At 33.1% G+C, this 21090-nt stretch overlaps 1 long non-coding RNA gene across 1 annotated transcript; it reads left to right on the forward strand.

The window, feature by feature from the left end:
• The first annotated feature begins 11007 nt into the window (after positions 1-11007).
• Positions 11008-14296, forward strand: LOC128161777 (uncharacterized). The gene is made up of 2 exons (XR_008240409.1): positions 11008-11737; positions 13998-14296. It is a non-coding gene; the product is annotated as an uncharacterized LOC128161777 (long non-coding RNA).
• Positions 14297-21090: the final 6794 nt, after the last annotated feature.

Below are 21090 nucleotides of genomic sequence, written 5' to 3' on the forward strand. Positions count from 1 at the left end.
TTAGAACGAGGAAAAAAAACTTAAATGTAAATTAAAACAGTCATAAAAGACATATTTACTATTAACGAGAAAACATTTCTTACCAAAATATTAAAAAGGTTAATAAAAAACTTTATTTATCTGAAAATGGATTATTGGAATTTCTTTTATTCAATTCGCTATTTTAGTTTGAATTTCCTCTGACAACTAAACAAGTGACATTTTTTGACGTGACCAGAGGTAGAAAAATTGCAAAAAATACTATTTCCTATAATTAGACCCTAATTTTTTTATTGTTATTTTGAAGAAATGATAAAAAGCAACAAATTAATAATAAATAATTGGTATACTGGTGAGCTAGAAAAAAAGATAATAACGTTTGAATTTCCTCTGACCTCTATTAAAATAGATGCTACAAACCCTACTCATCTGTTAGAAAAGACGTATAATTCAGTTTTAAATGGAAATTTCTTTCAACTAGTTATACTGAGAACCTGCATAAGTTCTTGTAGAAAAAAATTAATGGAGTTGTGTTGCAAATACAACTAGTAATTGAATAAAAGAGGCTGATAATTCGAATTTCCTCTGATGTGACTTTTACGAAAAATCACTCTGCACGCTTCATGAAAGTCAATACTGCCATAAATAATTGTATTTCTAAAAACAAAACATGTAAAGAAAAGAGGATTCTTTATTTTAAACAATTTTTTCACTTCCAATGTATATTAAAAAGGTTATTTTAATGGTAATTAATAAACTGAGTGCCATAGTTGTGCATCTGATATAATCAAGGAACTCTGGTCTCTGTACACAAAAAAGAAAAACATGCATGAAGACTTTAATAAACACAATTTTTATTAAGCCTTTCTTGAAAGATTTAAAATACAATCAAACCAAATAAATCACAGGTTTTATAAAAATCATATACTGACTTTAATTAATTTGAATATCCTTTATCAATCTTTAAAAGTTTTGTCTGATTTGCAAGGTATTGCATTAAAATGGGTGTTGGAAAATAGGAGAATCTTTCAAATGATTACAGGTATAAAATGAAATCTGATACTTAATCATGATATATGTAATTCTTGAAATCATATAATCTGATTGGACAAGACAACAATGCAGATTCTGAGATGATTTATGATTTGTCCTTATGTATTAACATGATTGTATGCAATCCTATAATTCCTATATATACTGAACTTTGAACCCTTCCTTGGTCCCGATATTGGTCTTGATGCTATTTATAATGTATGATTTAGACTTTATCAGAATGATTATGCAGGGTAATATATTACAATGGTTCAGTCTCAATTTGAACTAAAATAATAAAAAATGTGGAAAGCCAGACCAATTTAATTATACCCCCGTTCCGAAGGAGAGGGGGTATACTGTTTTACCCTTGTGTGTCTGTCTGTCTGTCTGTCTGTCCGTCCGTCCGTCTGTCTGTCTATCTGTCCGTCCGTAGAAAATTTTCTGTCGCATTTATCTCAGCAACTATTTATCGCAGATGCTTGAAATTTTAACACAGTGTTTGTAAAGGCATGCCATATCGTGGGATATATTTTTGTACCAATCAGACGTCAACTTACTGTTAAATGACGACTTTGCTTATTTTTTAACCAAAATTTTCAAACAAATTTTCGTCAAAGATTTCTCAGCAACTGTTTATCGCAGATGCTTGAAATTTTTACACAGTATTTGTATAGGCATGCCGTATCGTGGGATATATTTTTGTACCAATCAGACGTCAACTTACTGTTAAATGACGACTTTGTTTATTTTTAGCCAAAATTTTCAAACAAATTTTCCTCAAAGATTTCTCAGCAGCGATTTATCGCAGATGCTTGAAATTTTAACACACTATTTGTTAAGGCATGCCATATTGTGGAATATATATCTGTACCAATCAGACGTCAACTTCCTGTTAAATGACGACTTTGCTTATTTTTTAACCAAAATTTTCAAACAAATTTTCGTCAAAGATTTCTCAGCAACTGTTTATTGCAGATGCTTGAAATTTTCACACAGTATTTGTATAGGCATGCCATATTGTGGGATATATTCCTGTACCAATCGGATGTCAACTTCCTGTTAAATGACGACTTTGTTTATTTTTAGCCAAAATTTTCAAACAAATTTTCGTCAAAGATTTCTCAGCAGCTATTTATCGCAGATGCTTGAAATTTTAACACACTATTTGTTTAGGCATGCCATATTGTGGGATATATTTTTGTATCAATCGGAAGTCAAGTTCCTGTTTAATAATGACTTTATTTATTTTTTGCCAAAATTTTCAAACAAATTTTCGTCAAAGATTTCTCAGCAGCTATTTATCGAAGATGCTTGAAATTTTTACACAGTGTTTGTTAAGGCATGCCATATCGTGGGATATATTTCTGTACCAATCGGACATCATCTTCCTGTTAAATGAGTACTTTGTTTATTTTAGCCACATTCACATCAGAGCGCGGGTATCACTAGTGAGCATTGGCTCACAGATATCTTGTTTCTTTTCCATCGGATCCTGCACGCTCATGTTTAAATAAAACTTTACAAATCATATCATCATGTGCCGCCTAAAAATTTCGGCTACAAAAAATAATAATCTTATTATTTTATCGCCCGCCCGCTCGTACACTATTCCACTTAATGTCCGAGTAGCAAGAAATTATATTGGTGTGGCCTAAATAGGATATGTATATTTTTTCATGGAAAAATTATAAAAATATATAGATAAGGTATCTATACTGGTATATATAACAAAAATATTCTTATTCACAAAAATCATTTCAAAAATATTTAAAATAAAAATTTTACTCAACCATACATTCATAACTCATTCAAAAACTCTGTCATTTAAGAGGGCTGATATTTTCTGTGAGGCTTGATGTATGTAAATGTCATAATGATGATCTCAAATGGATCTACATCAGTAACCTTATCAAGGTTATAAAATAAAATAGACTTCAGACAGATAAATGGATGGACAGACATACACTGATTGACAGAAATGATGATTTGATATACTATGCAATCATAAAATTAATCATTATTATAAGATATATATTTTAAAAATCAGTTGGTCAGTATAAACAACTTTTCATATCTAACAATTGTATTTCTTATACCATATATGCATGTATTATAATATATATTCTTTTACAATAATAATTAGGGTCTTCCGTTTTCAACGGAAGACCCTCTTGTTATTCTATTGTTTTTAGGGTTTTCCGTTTTTCAACGGAAAACCCTTCTGTTATTCTACTGTTTCTTATTAGGGTTTTCCGTTTTTCAACGGAAAACCCTTCTGTTATTCTACAGTTTCTTATTAGGGTTTTCCGTTTTTCAACGGAAAACCCTTCTGTTATTCTACTGTTTCTTATTATTATTTTTTTTTTCCCGCAAATTTTGTGCACGAGATTTCTCGAACATTTTTTGTCTGATTGCTATGAAACTTTCAGGGTATGTAGATGATATTAATATCTCTAGACGTTTTTCTCAAATTTTTAAAATTCACTTCCGGTTATGAGTTATAGCCCTTTAATTGAAAATTGGGGGGTCTTTTGTCCAGAGTTGATCTCGGGAACTACAGATGATAGATGCATAAAATTTGGCGAAATTGTCGGTAACATTTTATAATTTTGCTGGCATGAAAATTATGGTAATTTCTTTGTTAGTTTTTGAGCTATTTGTCGCCAAAGTTTAAGATTTTTTCGGGGCTGAAATTTTGTTGCTTTTTGTATTATACACTTTAAACTAAAAATATTTTGTTAATACATATAGAACAAAAGTTGTTTAGAATAACGGGAGCTTTCATTTAAAATTAAAAAAAAGGGCTGGCCCCTATAATTAGGGGTCAGCAGCTCATACACGTATTTTTCTGATAGCAAAAATCGTTATCATTTTATGAAAAAAAATTAATTTAGTTATTGTTAATATATTAAATAATGTCATTTGGTATCAAATTAAACAAGTTCTGTCCTATATTTTTTTTCAAATTTCATAAAACAAATATGTAAGAATCGTACATGAACGAGTTAATATGTCTACATAGACACACAAGCGAACAAATGCCACATTAAGGCCCAGGCATTTACTGCATTACGTTGTGTTGCGTCTTAGATAAATTGTTGTGGTTCAATTTCATTTTTTTCATCTATATCATTTATGAATTCAATGAACACACATTATTTAAACGTTCTATGTGCAACTATGTGTCGGGGCGCCCCTGTTTGTGACCCCCGCGCGCGCGCGCCGAATGTAAACAGTAACGAACGGCATTGTAGAAAAGAGAGAGCCGTAATGCAGAAGAGAAGTTGTGTATTCTTTCGGTGTACACATGCATTTTCAATTTGCTGTGAAACATATGAACATGCACAGGGAACAATACTACATATTTGTTTAAGGAGGATATTTTTCTCGTGTGAATCGTTTACGAGGAAATTCTGACAGCCACACTTCTGTCGACGATCAGCCGTTGATAAGCTACGAGTAATAAAGGAGAAAAGATGGACATTAAAGTGTGTGATTTATGTGGATGTTACTGAAGAAGGTGAGGCTTTTACTCCTTTTAAAGTTTCTTGTTAACTGGTTAAAATTAAGTATATAGTATAGATGTACATGTAAGTACGTGCACACTGTTGGATGTTTTTGTTATGGTGTGGGTGTTTGTTTACTAACGTGTAATTTTTACATGTTTCATGGGTGTTTAGACTCGCTCGAGGTTCATGGGGGACTGGAAAGGGTAACTGAATTTATCAATTTAAAAAAATAACAGATTGTGAATTTTCAACTCAAAATTCAAAGCAGGGTCTAATTAGAAACATATCATATATTCTTGTGCAGAGAACTCCAAATGTAGTCATGAATACCCTGTAGACATAACTTCAAGTAAATAAAATTGTATACTTCAGACTTCAGAGTTAACATGACTTTAATATCTTTATGATGCCGATTATTGTATCATTAAAGAGGTATAGCAGACCAACGGGTACCCGGTACATGTACTTGTACATGTAGGTTACAAGTTAGAACTATGCCTACCATTCTACCAGTTCACATAATTTTTCTTGTTTAGCAGTTATGATGTGTACTTAAATTGTCCTTGTTAATGTTTTAAATGTAATTTTTTATTCTCTTTTTTTAATCTGACTACTGGCAGTACTGGCGTGCGAGCAGTTCTCGCCGAGGACCATTTTTCGCTGGTGCACTGTTACATCATATTTTCGTATATAATTTTATGTGTTGATAAAATGACGTAACAATGCACTGGTGAGAAATGGTACTCGGCGAGAACTGATCGCACACCAATATTGATTAATTACAGACAAAAACTGAAGGTTGCGAGTGTTATTTTTAATTGAACAACATTGTTTAAAATAATTCTTTATATATGTGACGATCAGACCGGTTTGAATACCAGTGCCAGATAGCTCAGTTGGTAGAGCACCTGACTAGAGATTCAGGGGGCCCAGGTTCAAATCCCTTCATTATTTCTCCCATCCTGTTACAATATTGGTGTTGTGACCAACCCCTGGAACTAACAGGTTAACTCGATCCTGCCAGGGATGATCTTCGAGGGTGAAGATCATTTAAGGGGGAGGAATGTGACGGTCAGACTGGTTTGAATACCGGTGCCAGATACATGTAGCTCAGTTGGTAGAGCACTTGACTAGAGATTCAGAGGGCCAGGTTCGAATCCCACTTTGTTCCGTCCTTATTTCTCCCATCTTTTACATATACATGTATATCAGATATATGACAGATGATTAAGGTCATCACATGTTTTGCAAGATGCAATAAGTGTTAAAAACCTTTACTTTACAACAGAATACATTTAAGTGAATATTTATGTTTCTTGTTATTATTTGGTGTGGTTTTCTTGACAGTGTCGCATAAACAATTTACCCGCTCCTAAAACACAAACTTTCTTTTTGTGGATTCAGCTTACCGCTGATTGGCTGCTGTTGCAGCAGACAAATAAGATATGCACGCACAAAACACAATGAACTTATCAGAGAATGAGTTGAGTTTATTTAAACTGTTGGAATTTGGGTATTTTTTTTTAAAATGTATACTTGTGACAAAACATATATGTGGTACATACAGCTGTAGCTTTATGAAGAAAATTTTGGTTAGACCATATATACCTATCATGCAAGTAAATGATATTTACAAAAAACTTGCAATTTATGGCGCACGAAATATACGCTAGTTTTATAAAGATTGACATACATGTAATGTACCACATTCTTTGAAAAATATCTATTAAAAATTCTTCATTAAGTTTACTCATACATGTTTTATGCTTATTACACGTAGTATTGTTTTTAAAACATGTAATTTATAAGAAAATAAACAAAAACCCTCGCTAAATTTATTTGCAAACAAAAAATACACAGTAGAATTGATAAAAAATGGTATACCAGAAGCTAATACCAGTACATGTACTTTGACGCTGTTCGGTGGGTAATATTCGTTTGTAATTTACGAATTGAAATATTGACTGTTGCACTACAAGTATGGTAATAAACTCTCTCTCTCTCAAACTCTCTCTCTTTCTCAATTTGATAAGTGTTTATACATGTTATACCTATGAAAATTTTTTAATATTATATTATGACTTGATATGCAAATTTTTGATCTTGTACTGCCTAAATGTTATGTCATGTATTGGGATATGTCATACTTATTACACTGCATGGTCAGTGTATTTTTTACAGAAATACTATGCATATGTTAATGTAAACACAGCTATTACTAGTACATGTATGTAAACACAGCTAATTATTTTTTTTATTTATTTCAGCTCAAAACAGACTCTTGTTACCACATGGCTTTTACCGGTACCTGTTGATTCTTGTGGGTCAGCTCCTGAGATTAACCTGTCACCTCTATCCACATGCATATTCCTTGTGTTCTACAGACTATTTACTGGTAATTCAAATTAAATCCGATAATGCATGAACAATAATGGAATCATGCCATGTTGTGGTTTGTGTTTGATAAGAAATAATGAAAACAAAATTAAGGCTGTTTAAAGAAATTCATAATTGCTGTGAAAATTTGTTTTTCAATAAAAGTATACAATTATGTTTCCTTTATTTTTTATTTCATAAAGATATTTAGATGTGTTTACATAATTGAACCCCCCCCCCCCTCTATTTAATTGTCTGCATTAAGATTACATGTAGGATATGTAAATGTACATTTGACTTTGAAATAACATCTGCTATGATAATTACTTTTGAAATGAACAAGAAACAACCTATTTCTACCTTTCTAAGGTATATATGCATAAAAAGTAGAAAAACATGTCAAATTTGAACATTTTTCATTGAAATCAACTCTGTCTCCAGCTACCTGGGTGTGTTTGAATTTAATTCTAATTTAAGGCAGATGTCTAACTTGTAGGTTGTAACTTACCGTTTTAGCATGGTTAGAAGAAGACTAGAAATCAGAATAGATTAGATATTCACGAAATATGATTGTTAGCTTACTTTTTTCATGAAAACAAGAAATCACACGCAGGACAGCTGTCTATTTGTTAATTAAAATGGTACAAATCATACAATAAACAAATAAAGATCACATTTTAGAATCATTGATGATTGTTTTCAAATATGTGTGAGAAATGACTCAAGGAAATTGCCACATGTTTCATAAAATTAGGTAAAACATTTCAAACCATGACTTTTTATGAAAATCAAAAGATTGGGGGGTGGGGGGTATACATGTAAGGGTATTTCTAAGTGATGTGAAGCTTTTATCATGATTATATCATGTAGGCATATGTTGTATTGAATAGGGTTTCTTTTTAAAGGTGGTTGAACAAAAGTTGACCTCTAAAAGGTCAGATAAAGATGTTTTACTATGGAGAACCCTGTAAATCTGTGTTTACTAAAGGAAATTGGAAATGGTGGGTTCACTTAAATGGCCATATTTTTATTAAACCTCAATGGAATTGGCAATATGTGGTATTCTTTTTCTCAGAATTGCATTAGCTTTCTTATTCTAAGACAAACCGTCTTTTCATAAAAATGTTAGTGTACTAAGTTAAAGATACAAGGAACAGTTTCGGATAAAGTACCGTCAATATTTTTGTAAAATTGAGAGTGACTGTACTTGAAGGTTTATCATTGTTGCGTAGATTCATGAAATGAATTTTATTGATTACCAATAGTTAGAGGGATGTCTCTTGTTGGAATTGGTAAGCAATATTAAGGCCCCTAATTTTAAGTACATGAGAAGCAGAAATAAATTGTGAAACTTGCGGCTATGACAGATATGTTGACTTTACAGTGAAATTGAAGGTTACAAACGGGAGGTTATATAACATGAAATGTAGGTGGATAGGATATTATATGCCTATTTAGTATTTACTGGGTATGAGGACAATAGCAAGTTTATTGTCCCCCAAGACAGCAAATATTTAATGAGGCAAAGCCAAGGGAAATAGTAGCTGTTGAATGGGACAATAAACTTGCTATTGTCCGAATAGTCAGTTAATTGGTATTTCATTATACAGAAGAAAACCTTATTTGTCAGCGATGCAGAATTTCTTGATGATAAACAAATTAGAGTTAAATCAAACTTTGTATTTAATGCGGCGATCTTATTAGGTCAGAGGTGTTCCGAGTTTAAGGTGATATGGGACACTTCCATGTTGTGACGTATTGTTTATCGAAATAAACAATAAAATAAAGTGTAATTATATAAGTACATGTAGTTTCTTCTCAAAAATGGTCACCTAACTCCTTAGCACAGTGGGTTAGAGGGTTTACTAGGAACCTATAAGTCATGAGTTCGAATCCCGCTGGGGTTTTTACAATTTTTACCTTTTCAAATATTTTTAAAAGCTAATTTTTGGTTAAATATTGTAAAATTTGAAAATTCTAAACCGGTGAAAAGTTTTCAATTATATAGTACTTTAATCCACATTAATATCGACTGATGTCCCATACCACCTTAAAAAGGAGGGAAATCAAATTCTGCTAATGAATGGTTTTGATGACTATTCACCATGGGCAGATAGCATGGATACTATTTTAGATAAAAAGGCATGTTTATGCGGACGCCTTCTAGTGATCAATTTGTCGGTCTGTCCATCCGAGATGGCTTGACAGGAGCATAGCTTCTCTCCCCTTGGCCCAATCTGGCTCATACCTCATCCACAGGGTTCCTTTGGTTCAAGGATGTGCAGTGACCTTGAACCATGTTTTTAGGTATAAGGTTAAGGTCATAGCAGAATTATATATTTAAAATCCTTGTCTGGGGCATATCTTTTTTCCCTTTGGTCCAATCTGGCTAATACTCACAGAGTGTCTCTATGGTTAAACGATGTGCAGTGACCTTGCATGAAATTTCTAGGTAACGGGTGAAGATCATATCGGATCATGCAAAAATCCTTTTTTGAGAGCATATATAATTTCTACTAACCCCTATTTGGCTCAGACTTCACATAAGCAGAGCTTTTGAGTAAAGGGTGAAAGGGTGTGTAGTGACCTTGAACCTTTTTTCAGTGAAAAGAAAACGTGAAGGTCATATCAGAATTATATTTTTAAAAATCCTTGTCCGGAGTATATCTTCTCTCCCTTTGCTCCATTCAGCCTCATACTTTACCCACATGATGCCTTTGTTCAAAATATATGCAATGACCTCGAATGATATTTGTAGATGAAGAGTCAAGGTCATATCAGATCACACAAAAATCCATATTTTAAGAGCATAGATATACTCTCCTTTTAGCCCCTATTTGGCTAATATTTTACCTTTACAGAGTTTATTGGTTAATGGCGTGCAGTGACCTTGAACCAAGTTTGTCAATGTGAAGGTCATAGCAGATCTTTTTAAAATTAGTTTTAAATAGTAGATTATTTTCCAAATATGCTTAATCTTGGTCAGATTGAACAAAAATGCATGTATGTTAAGGGGAATGAAATTGAATTAAAAGTTCTAAGCCAGCTGGAAAAATTTCAAGTTATAGGTCAAGGTCAAAGCAGAATTCTCTGAAATAACATAAGCGGGGCCCTTTGAAATGTTCACCATTTCAATGTTGTCTGGTTCATAGTAATTTTACATAGAAAATATTCACAGAAGTACAGTAAAGTAAACTTAACATCGATAAGTTTCTGACAATTAATGACGCAACGAGCACACAGTATGAAAGGTCAACCTTTTGAAAAGCAGTAAAGAGGAAAAGTTGCTCAGAATTATGTTTTAAACAAAATTGATTTTTTACATAAATTTTAATTTTGCATTCTGGGTTAAGAAAAAAGATGTTAGTTCAAGGTAAAGTAAACTTGTACCTAAAATGAAGTCAAATTTGTTAAGTCGTACTTAAACACATTGGTTTTTTTGTTAAGTCGTTCTTGAAATGGTTAAGGGTTTTTGGTTAAGTCGTACTTAAAACATTCGGATCATGTTAAGTTGTACCAAGAATCATTCGATTTTTTTTATCTTTTTGTACTTAGGTTTCTTTGTTACTAGATTAAGAACTCTGCTTCTTAGACGTACTTCTAGCGTTGCTTTCGACATTAGCGGAAAACCCACTCGTTGCTTTGCAACGAGCTTTGCTCTAGTTATTATTTTTTTTTTTCCCGCAAATTTTGTGCACGAGATTTCTCGAACATTTTTTGTATGATTGCTATGAAACTTTCAGGGTATGTAGATGATATTAATATCTCTAGACGTTTTTTTCAAATTTTTAAAATTCACTTCCGGTTATGAGTTATTGCCCTTTAATTGAAAATTGGGGGGTCTTTTGTCCAGAGTTGATCTCGGGAACTGCAGATGATAAATGCATGAAATTTGGCGAAATTGTTGGTAACATTTTATAGTTTTGCTGGCATGAAAATTTTGGTAATTTCTTTGTTAGTTTTTGAGCTATTTGTCGCCAAAGTTTAAGATTTTTTCGGGGCTGAAATTTTGTTGCTTTTTGTATTATAACCTTTAAACTAAAAATATTTTGTTAATACATATAGAACAAAAGTTGTTCAGAATAACGAGAGCTTTCATTTAAAATTAAGAAAAAAGGGCTGGCCCCTATAATTAGGGGTCAGCAGCTCATACACGTATTTTTCTGATAGCAAAAATCGTTATCATTTTATGAAAAAAAATTAATTCAGTTATTGTTAATATATTAAATAATGTCATTTGGTATCAAATTTAAAAAGTTCTGTGCCCTATTTTTTTCAAATTTCATAAAACAAATATGTGTGAATCGTAACGTTACATGAACGAGTTAATTTGTCTACATAGACACACAAGCGAACAAATGCCACTTTAAGGCCCAGGCATATACTGCATTACGTTGTGTTGCGTCTTAGATAAATAGTTGTGATTCAATTTCATTTTTTTCATCTATATCATTTATGAATTCAATGAACACACATTATTTTAACGTTCTATGTGCAACTATTTGTCGGGGCGCCCCTGTTTGTAACCCCCGCGCGCGCGCCGAATGTAAACAGTAACGAACGGCATTGTAGAAAAGAGAGAGCCGTAATGCAGAAGAGAAGTTGTGTATTCTTTCGACGTACAAATGCATTTTCAATTTACTGTGAAACATATGAACATGCACAGGGAACAATACTACATATTTGTTTAAGGAGGATATTTTTCTCGTGTGAATCGTTTACGAGGAAATTCTGACAGCCACACTTCTGTCGACGATCAGCCGTTGATAAGCTACGAGTAATAAAGGGGAAAAGATGGACATTAAAGTGTGTGATTTATGTGGATGTTACTGAAGAAGGTGAGGCTTTTACTCCTTTTAAAGTTTAAAAAAGTTAAAGTTAAAATTTAGTATATAGTATAGATGTACATGTAAGTACGTGCACACTGTTTGTTTTTGTTATGGTGTGGGTGTTTTTTACTAGGCTAACGTGTAATTTTTACATGTTTCATGGATGTTTAGACTCGCTCGAGGTTCATGGGGGACTGGAAAGGGTAACTGAATTTATCTATTTAAAAAAATAACAGATTGTGAATTTTCAACTCAAAATTCAAAGCAGGGTCTAATTAGAAACATATCATATATTCTTGTGCAGAAGACTCCAAATGTAGTCATGAATATCCTGTAGACATAACTTCAAGTAAATAAAATTGTATACTTCAGACTTCAGAGTTAAAACATGACTTTAATATCTTTATGATGCCAATCATTGTATCATTAGAAAGGTTTAGCAGACCAACGGGTACCCGGTACATGTACTTGTACATGTAGGTTACAAGTTAGAACTATGCGTACTATTCTACCAGTTCACATAATTTTTCTTGTTTAGCAGTTATGATGTGTACTTAAATTGTCCTTGTTAATGTTTTAAATGTAATTTTTTATTCTCTTTTTTTAATCTGACTACTGGCAGTACTGGCCTGCGAGCAGTTCTCGTCGAGGACCATTTCTCGCTGGTGCACAGTAACATCATATTTTCGTATATAATTTTATGTGTTGATAAAATGACGTAACAATGCACTGGTGAGAAATGGTACTCGGCGAGAACTGATCGCACGCCAATATTGATTAATTACAGACAAAAACTGAAGGTTGCGCGTGTTATTTTTTATTGAACAACATTGTTTAAAATAATTCTTTATATATGTGATGATCAGACCGGTTTGAATACCAGTGCCAGATAGCTCAGTTGGTAGAGCACCTGACTAGAGATTCAGGGGGCCCAGGTTCAAATCCCGGTTTGGTCCTTCATTATTTCTCCCATCCTGTTACAATATTGGTGTTGTGACCAACCCCTGGAACTAACAGGTTAACTCCTGCCAGGGGTGATCTTCGAGGGTGAAGATCATTTAAGGGGGAAGGAATGTGACGGTCAGACTGGTTTGAATACCGGTGCCAGATACATGTAGCTCAGTTGGTAGAGCACTTGACTAGAGATTCAGAGGGCCAGGTTCGAATCCCAGTTTGTTCCGTCGTTATTTCTCCCATCTTTTACATATACATGTATATCAGATATATGACAGATGATTAAGGGTCATCACATGTTTTGCAAGATGCAATAAGTGTTAAAAACCTTTACTTTACAACACAATACATATAAGTGAATATTTATGTTTCCTGTTATTATTTGGTGTGGTTTTCTTGACAGTGTCGCATAAACAATTTACCCGCTCCTAATACACAAACTTTCTTTTTGTGGATTCAGCTTACCGCTGATTGGGTGCTGTTGCAGCAGACAAATAAGATATGCACGCACAAAACACAATGAACTTATCAGAGAATGAGTTGAGTTTATTTCAACTGTTGGAAATTGGGGTTGTTTTTTTTTAAATGTATACTTGTGACAAAACATATATGTGGTACATACAGCTGTAGCTTTGTGAAGAAAATTTTGGTTAGACCATATATACCTATCATGCAAGTAAATGATATTTACAAAAAACTTGCAATTTATGGCGCACGAAATATACGCTAGTTTTATAAAGATTGACATACATGTAATGTACCACATTCTGTGAAAAATAATCTATTAAAAATTCTTCATTAAGTTTACTCATACATGTTTTATGCTTATTACACATAGTATTGTTTTTAAAACATGTAATTTATAAGAAAATAAGCAAAAACCCTTGCTAAATTTATTTGCAAAAAAAAAACACAGTAGAATTGATAAAAAATGGTATACCAGAAGCTAATACCAGTACATGTACTTTGACGCTGTTCGGTGGGTAATATTCGTTTGTAATTTACGAATTGAAATATTGACTGTTGCACTACAAGTACGGTAATAAACTCTCTCTCGCTCTCAAACTCTCTCTCTCTCAATTTGATAAGTGTTTATACCTATGAAAATTTTTTAATATTATATTATGACTTGATATGCAAATTTTTGATCTTGTACTGCCTAAATGTTATGTCATGTATTGGGATATGTCATACCTATTACACTGCATGGTCAGTGTATTTTTTCCAGAAATACTATGCATATGTTAATGTAAACACAGCTATTACTAGTACATGTATGTAAACACAGCTAATTATTATTTTTTTTTTATTTCAGCTCAAAACAGACTCTTGTTACCACATGGCTTTTTCCGGTACCTGTTGATTCTTGTGGGTCAGCTCCTGAAATTTACCTGTCACCTCTATCCACATGCATATTCCTTGTGTTCTACAGACTATTTACCGGTAATTCAAATTAAATCCGATAATGCATAAACAATAATGGAACTTGAAGAAAGCATCATGCCATGTTGTGGTTTGTGTTTGATAAGAAATTATGAAAACAAAATTAAGGCTGTTTATAAAGAAATTCATAATTGCTGTGAAAATTTGTTTTTCAATAAAAGTATGCAATTATGTTTCCTTTATTTTTTATTTCATAAAGATATTTAGATGTGTTTACATAATTGAAAAATCCCCCCCCCCCCCCTCTATTTAATTGTCTGCATTAAGATTACATGTAGGATATGTAAATGTACATTTGACATTGAAATAACATCTGCTATGATAATTACTTTTGAAATGAACAAGAAACAACCTATTTCTACCTTTCTAAGGTATATATGCATATAAAAAAGTAGAAAAACATGTCAAATTTGAAAATTTTTCATTGAAATCAACTCGATCTGTCTCCAGCTACCTGGGTGTGTTTGAATTTAATTTTAATTTAAGGCAGATGTCTAACTTGTAGGTTGTAACTTACTGTTTTAGCATGGTTAGAAGGAGACTAGAAATCAGAATAGATTAGATATTCACTAAATATGATTGTTAGCTTACTTTTTTCATGAAAACAAGAAATCACAAGCAGGACAGCTGTCTATTTGTTCATTAAAATGGTACAAATCATACAATAAACAAATAAAGATCAAATTTTAGAATCATTGATGATTGTTTTCATATGTGTGAGAAATTACTCAAGGAAATTGCCACACGTTTCATAAAATTAGGTAAAACATTTCAAACCATGACTTTTTATGAAAATCAAAAGATTGGGGGGTGGGGGGTATACATGTAAGGGTATTTCTAAGTGATGTGAAGCTTTTATCATGATTATATATGATGTAGGGGTATGTTGTATTGAATAAGGTTTCTTTTTAAAGGTGGTTGAACAACAGTTGACCTCTAAAAGGTCAGGTAAAGATGTTTTACTATGGAGAACCCTGTAAATCTGTGTTTACTAAAGGAAATTGGAAATTGTGGGTTCACTTAAATGGCCATATTTTTATTAAACCTCAATGGAATTGGCAATATGTGGTATTCTTTTTCTCAGAATTGCATTAGCTTTCTTAGTCTTTTCATAAAAATGTTAGTGTACTAAGTTAAAGGTACAAGGAACAGTTTCGGATAAAGTACCGTCAATATTTTTGTAAAATTGAGAGTGACTGTACTTGAAGGTTTATCATTGTTGCGTAGATTCATGAAATGAATTTTAATGATTATCAATAGTTAGAGGGATGTCTCTTGTTGGAATTGGTAAGCAATATTAAGGCCCCTGATTTTAAGTACATGAGAAGCAGAAATAAATTGTGAAACTTGCGGCTATGACAGATATGTTGACTTTACAGTGAAATTGAAGGTTACAAACGGGAGGTTATATAACATGAAATGTAGGTGGATGGGATATTATATGCCTATTTAGTATTTACTGGGTATGAGGACAATAGCAAGTTTATGGTCCCCAAAGACAGCAACTATTTAATGAGGCAAAGCCAAGGTAAATAGTTGCTGTGGAGTGGGACAATAAACTTGCTATTGTCGGAATAGTCAGTTAATTGGTATTTCATTATACAGAAGAAAACTTTATTTGTCAGCGATGCAGAATTTCTTGATGATAAACAAATTAGAGTTAAATCAAACTTTGTATTTAATGATGCGATCTTATTAGGTCAGAGGTGTTCCGAGTTTAAGGTGATATGGGACACTTCCATGTTGTGACGTATTGTTTATCGAAATAAACAATAAAATAAAGTGTAATTATATAAGTACATGTAGTTTCTTTTCAAAAATGGTCACATAACTCCTTAGCACAGTGGATTAGAGGGTTACTAGGAACCTGTAAGTCATGAGTTCGAATCCCGCTGGGGTTTTTACAATTTTTACCTTTTCAAATATTTTTAAAAGCTATTTTTTTGTTAAATATTGTAAATATTGATGACTATTCACCATGGGCAGATAGCATGGATACTATTTTAAATTAGTTAAAAAGGCATGTTTATGCGAGCGCCTTCTAGTGATCAATTTGTCCGTTTGTCCATCCGAGATGGCTTGACAGGAGCATAGCTTCTCTCCCCTTGGCCCAATCTGGCTCATACCTCATCCACAGGGTTCCTTTGGTTGAAGGATGTGCAGTGACCTTGAACCATGTTTTTAGGTATAAGGTTAAGGTCATAGCAGAATTATATATATAAAATCCTTGTCTGGGGCATATCTTTTTTCCCTTTGGTCCAATCTGGCTAATACTCACAGAGTGTCTCTATGGTTAAACGATGTGCAGTGACCTTGCATGAAATTTCTAGGTAAAGGGTGAAGATCATATCGGATCATGCAAAAATCCTTTTTTGAGAGCATATATAATTTCTACTAACCCTTATTTGGCTCAGACTTCACATAAGCAGAGCGTTTGAGTAAAGGGTGAAAGGGTGTGTAGTGACCTTGAACCTATTTTCAGTGAAAAGAAACTGTGAAGGTCATAGCAGAATTATATTTTTAAAAATCCTTGTCCGGAGTATATCTCCTCTCCCTTTGCTCCATTCAGCCTCATACTTCTCCCACATGATGCCTTTGATCAAAATATATGCAATGACCTCGAATGATATTTGTAGATGAAGAGTCAAGGTCATATCAGATCACACAAAAATCCATATTTTAAGCGCATAGATATACTCTCCTTTTAGCCCCAATTTGGCTAATATTTTACCTTTACAGAGTTTATTGGTTAATGGCGTGCAGTGACCTTGAACCAAGTCTGTCAATGTGAAGGCAGGGCTCGACATTAACGCTTGTCCGCTTGTCCGGTACCAGTTAAAAAAATATGCGGACAAGTGAATATTGCTGGCCACTTGTCCAACTGGACAAGTGCATTTTTTATAGTAAGAAGTCTCCAACATTTAAAAAAGAAAAGAAAGTTTTGTGATAAGTTTATCTGTAGTCTCATTATAAGTTTATCGATTAGTTATTTTGAATTTCGATCCCGACATCAAATTGCAATGCAATTGAGTTACTCTTGATCGGGATTGAAGTTCACTAATTTCAAACAACTTTCAAGGTGTGGATCTTAGTTCTTACAAAGTACCAAACACATATGTTAAGAAAAAGAAAGGAAGAAAAGGTAGCAAAGATAAAGGATTATGGAAAGAAATGTAACTTATTTTAGGTTTCATTCATCATTGATAGACTATGATGGCATTCCATGTTTAGTTTAAAAACAGCTGAGAAATCAATATAACAGTTACATGTATTTTTAAACCTGATGCTAAATTTAAGATGTCTTGTAATTTGCCATGACAAAGCTACAGCTGACAAATCATGTTTAATGTTATATAGAACAAATACATGTACATAATTATAGGAAAGACAATTTAAGTTTCCATTTAAAAAGTCAGGTTATTAATTATAGCTAGAGTATTAATCAATAAATGATTTTATTTTAGTAATAGAGTACTGTAGTTCTCAAGTTGACAATATTTGATCTTTAATATTGAAAATTTTTCGGACAAGTGAAGTTGAAGTTCGGACAAGTAAATGTTTTGGTCACTTGTCCGAATGGACAAGTAGGAAAAAAAGTTAATGTAGAGCCCTGGAAGGTCATAGCAGATCTTTTTAAAATTAGTTTTAGACAGTAGATTATTTTCCAAATATGCTTAATCTTGGTCAGATTGAACAAAAATGCATGTATGTTAGGAGGAATGAAATTGAATTAAAAGTTCTATGCCAGCTGGAAAAATTTCAAGTTATAGCTCAAGGTCAAAGCAGAATTCTCTGAAATTACATAAGCGGGGCCCTTTGAAATGTTCACCATTTCAATGTTGTCTGGTTCATAGTAATTTTACATAGAAAATATTCACAGAGGTACAGTAAAGTAAACTTAACATCGATAAGTTTCTGACAATTAATGACGCAACGAGCACACAGTACGAAAGGTCAACCCTTTGAAAAGCAGTGAAGAGAAAAAGTTGCTCAGAATTATGTTTTAAACAAAATTGATTTTTTACGTAAATTTTAATTTTGCATTCTGGGTTAAGAAAAAAGATGTTAGTTCAAGGTAAAGTAAACTTGTACCTAAAATGAAGTCAAATTTGTTAAGTCGTACTTAAACACATTGGTTTTTTTTGTTAAGTCGTTCTTGAAATGGTTAAGGGTTTTTGGTTAAGTCGTACTTAAAAACATTCGGATTATGTTAAGTTGTACCAAGAATCATTCGATTTTTTTTTATCTTTTTGTACTTAGGTTTCTTTGTTACTAGATAAAGAACTCTGCTTCTTAGACGTACTTCTAGCGTTGCTTTCGACATTAGCGGAAAACCCACTCGTTGCTTTGCAACGAGCTTTGCTCTAGTTATTATTTTTTTTTTTTCCCGCAAATTTTGTGCACGAGATTTCTCGAACATTTTTTGTCTGATTGCTATGAAACTTTCAGGGTATGTAGATGATATTAATATCTCTAGACGTTTTTTTCAATTTTTTAAATTTTACTTCCGGTTATGAGTTATTGCCCTTTAATTGAAATTTGGGGGGTCTTTTGTCCAGAGTTGATCTCGGGAACTACAGATGATAGATGCATGAAATTTAGCGAAATTGTCGGTAACATTTTATAGTTTTGCTGGCATGAAAATTTTGGTAATTTCTTTGTTAGTTTTTGAGCTATTTGTCGCCAAAGTTTAAGATTTTTTCGGGGCTGAAATTTTGTTGCTTTTTGTATTATAACCTTTAAACTAAAAATATTTTGTTAATACATATAGAACAAAAATTGTTAAGAATAACGAGAGCTTTCATTTAAAATTAAGAAAAAAGGGCTGGCCCCTATAATTAGGGGTCAGCAGCTCATACACGTATTTTTCTGGTAGCAAAAATCGTTATCATTTTATGAAAAAAAATGAATTCAGTTATTGTTAATATATTAAATAATGTCATTTGGTATCAAATTAAACAAGTTCTGTGCTATATTTTTTTTCAAATTTCATAAAACAAATATGTGAGAATCGTACATGAACGAGTTAATATGTCTACATAGACACACAAGCGAACAAATGCCACATTAAGGCCCAGGAATTTACTGCATTACGTTGTGTTGCGTCTTAGATATATTGTTGTGATTCAATTTCATTTTTTTCATCTATATCATTTATGAATTCAATGAACACACATTATTTAAACGTTCTATGTGCAACTATTTGTCGGGGCGCCCCTGTTTGTAACCCCCGCGCGCGCGCCGAATGTAAACAGTAACGAACGGCATTGTAGAAAAGAGAGAGCCGTAATGCAGAAGAGCAGTTGTGTATTCTTTCGGTGTACACATGCATTTTCAAGTTACTGTGACACATATGAACATGCACAGGGAACAATACTACATATTTGTATAAGGAGGGATATGTTCTCGTGTGAATCGTTTACGAGGAAATTCTGACAGCCACACTGCCGTTGATAAGCTACGAGTAATAAAGGAGAAAAGATGGACATTAAAGTGTGTGATTTATGTGGATGTTACCGAAGAAGGTGAGGCTTTTACTCCTTTTAAAGTTTCTTGTTAACTGGTTAAAATTTAGTATATAGTATAGATGCATGTACATGTAAGTACGTGCACACTGTTAGATGTTTTTGTTATGGTGTGGGTGTTTGTTTACTAACGTGTAATTTTTACATGTTTCATGGATGTTTAGACTCGCTCGAGGTTCATGGGGGACTGGAAAGGGTAACTGAATTTATCTATTTAAAAAAATAACAGATTGTGAATTTTCAACTCAAAATTCAAAGTAGGGTCTAATTAGAAACATATCATATATTCTTGTGCAGAAGACTCCAAATGTAGTCATGAATACCCTGTAGACATAACTTCAAGTAAATAAAATTGTATACTTCAGACTTCAGAGTTAAAACATGACTTTAATATCTTTATGATGCCGATCATTGTATCATTAAAGAGGTTTAGCAGACCAACGGGTACCCGGTACATGTACTTGTACATGTAGGTTACAAGTTAGAACTATGCCTACCATTCTACCAGTTCACATAATTTTTCTTGTTTAGCAGTTATGATGTGTACTTAAATTGTCCTTGATAATGTTTTAAATGTAATTTTTTATTCTCTTTTTTTAATCTGACTACTGGCAGTACTGGCGTGCGAGCAGTTCTCGCCGAGGACCATTTCTCGCTGGTGCACTGTTACATCATATTTTCGTATATAATTTTATGTGTTGATAAAATGACGTAACAATGCACTGGTGAGAAATGGTACTCGGCGAGAACTGATCGCACGCCAATATTGATTAATTACAGACAAAAACTGAAGGTTGCGAGTGTTATTTTTTATTGAACAACATTGTTTAAAATAATTCTTTATATATGTGACGATCAGACCGGTTTGAATACCAGTGCCAGATAGCTCAGTTGGTAGAGCACCTGACTAGAGATTCAGGGGGCCCAGGTTCAAATCCTGGTTTGGTCCTTCATTATTTCTCCCATCCTGTTACAATATTGGTGTTGTGACCAACCCCTGGAACTAACAGGTTAACTCGATCCTGCCAGGGATGATCTTCGAGGGTGAAGATCATTTAAGGGGGAGGAATGTGACGGTCAGACTGGTTTGAATACTGGTGCCAGATACATGTAGCTCAGTTGGTAGAGCACTTGACTAGAGATTCAGAGGGCCAGGTTCGAATCCCACTTTGTTCCGTCGTTATTTCTCCCATCTTTTACATATACATGTATATCAGATATATGACAGATGATTAAGGTCATCACATGTTTTGCAAGATGCAATAAATGTTAAAAACCTTTACTTTACAACAGAATACATTTAAGTGAATATTTATGTTTCTTGTTATTATTTGGTGTGGTTTTCTTGACAGTGTCGCATAAACAATTTACCCGCTCCTAAAACACAAACTTTCTTTTTGTGGATTCAGCTTACCGCTGATTGGCTGCTGTTGCAGCAGA

The sequence above is a fragment of the Crassostrea angulata genome, chromosome 8 (assembly GCF_025612915.1).
Source record: "Crassostrea angulata isolate pt1a10 chromosome 8, ASM2561291v2, whole genome shotgun sequence".
Classification (NCBI taxonomy): Eukaryota; Metazoa; Mollusca; class Bivalvia; order Ostreida; family Ostreidae; genus Magallana; species Magallana angulata.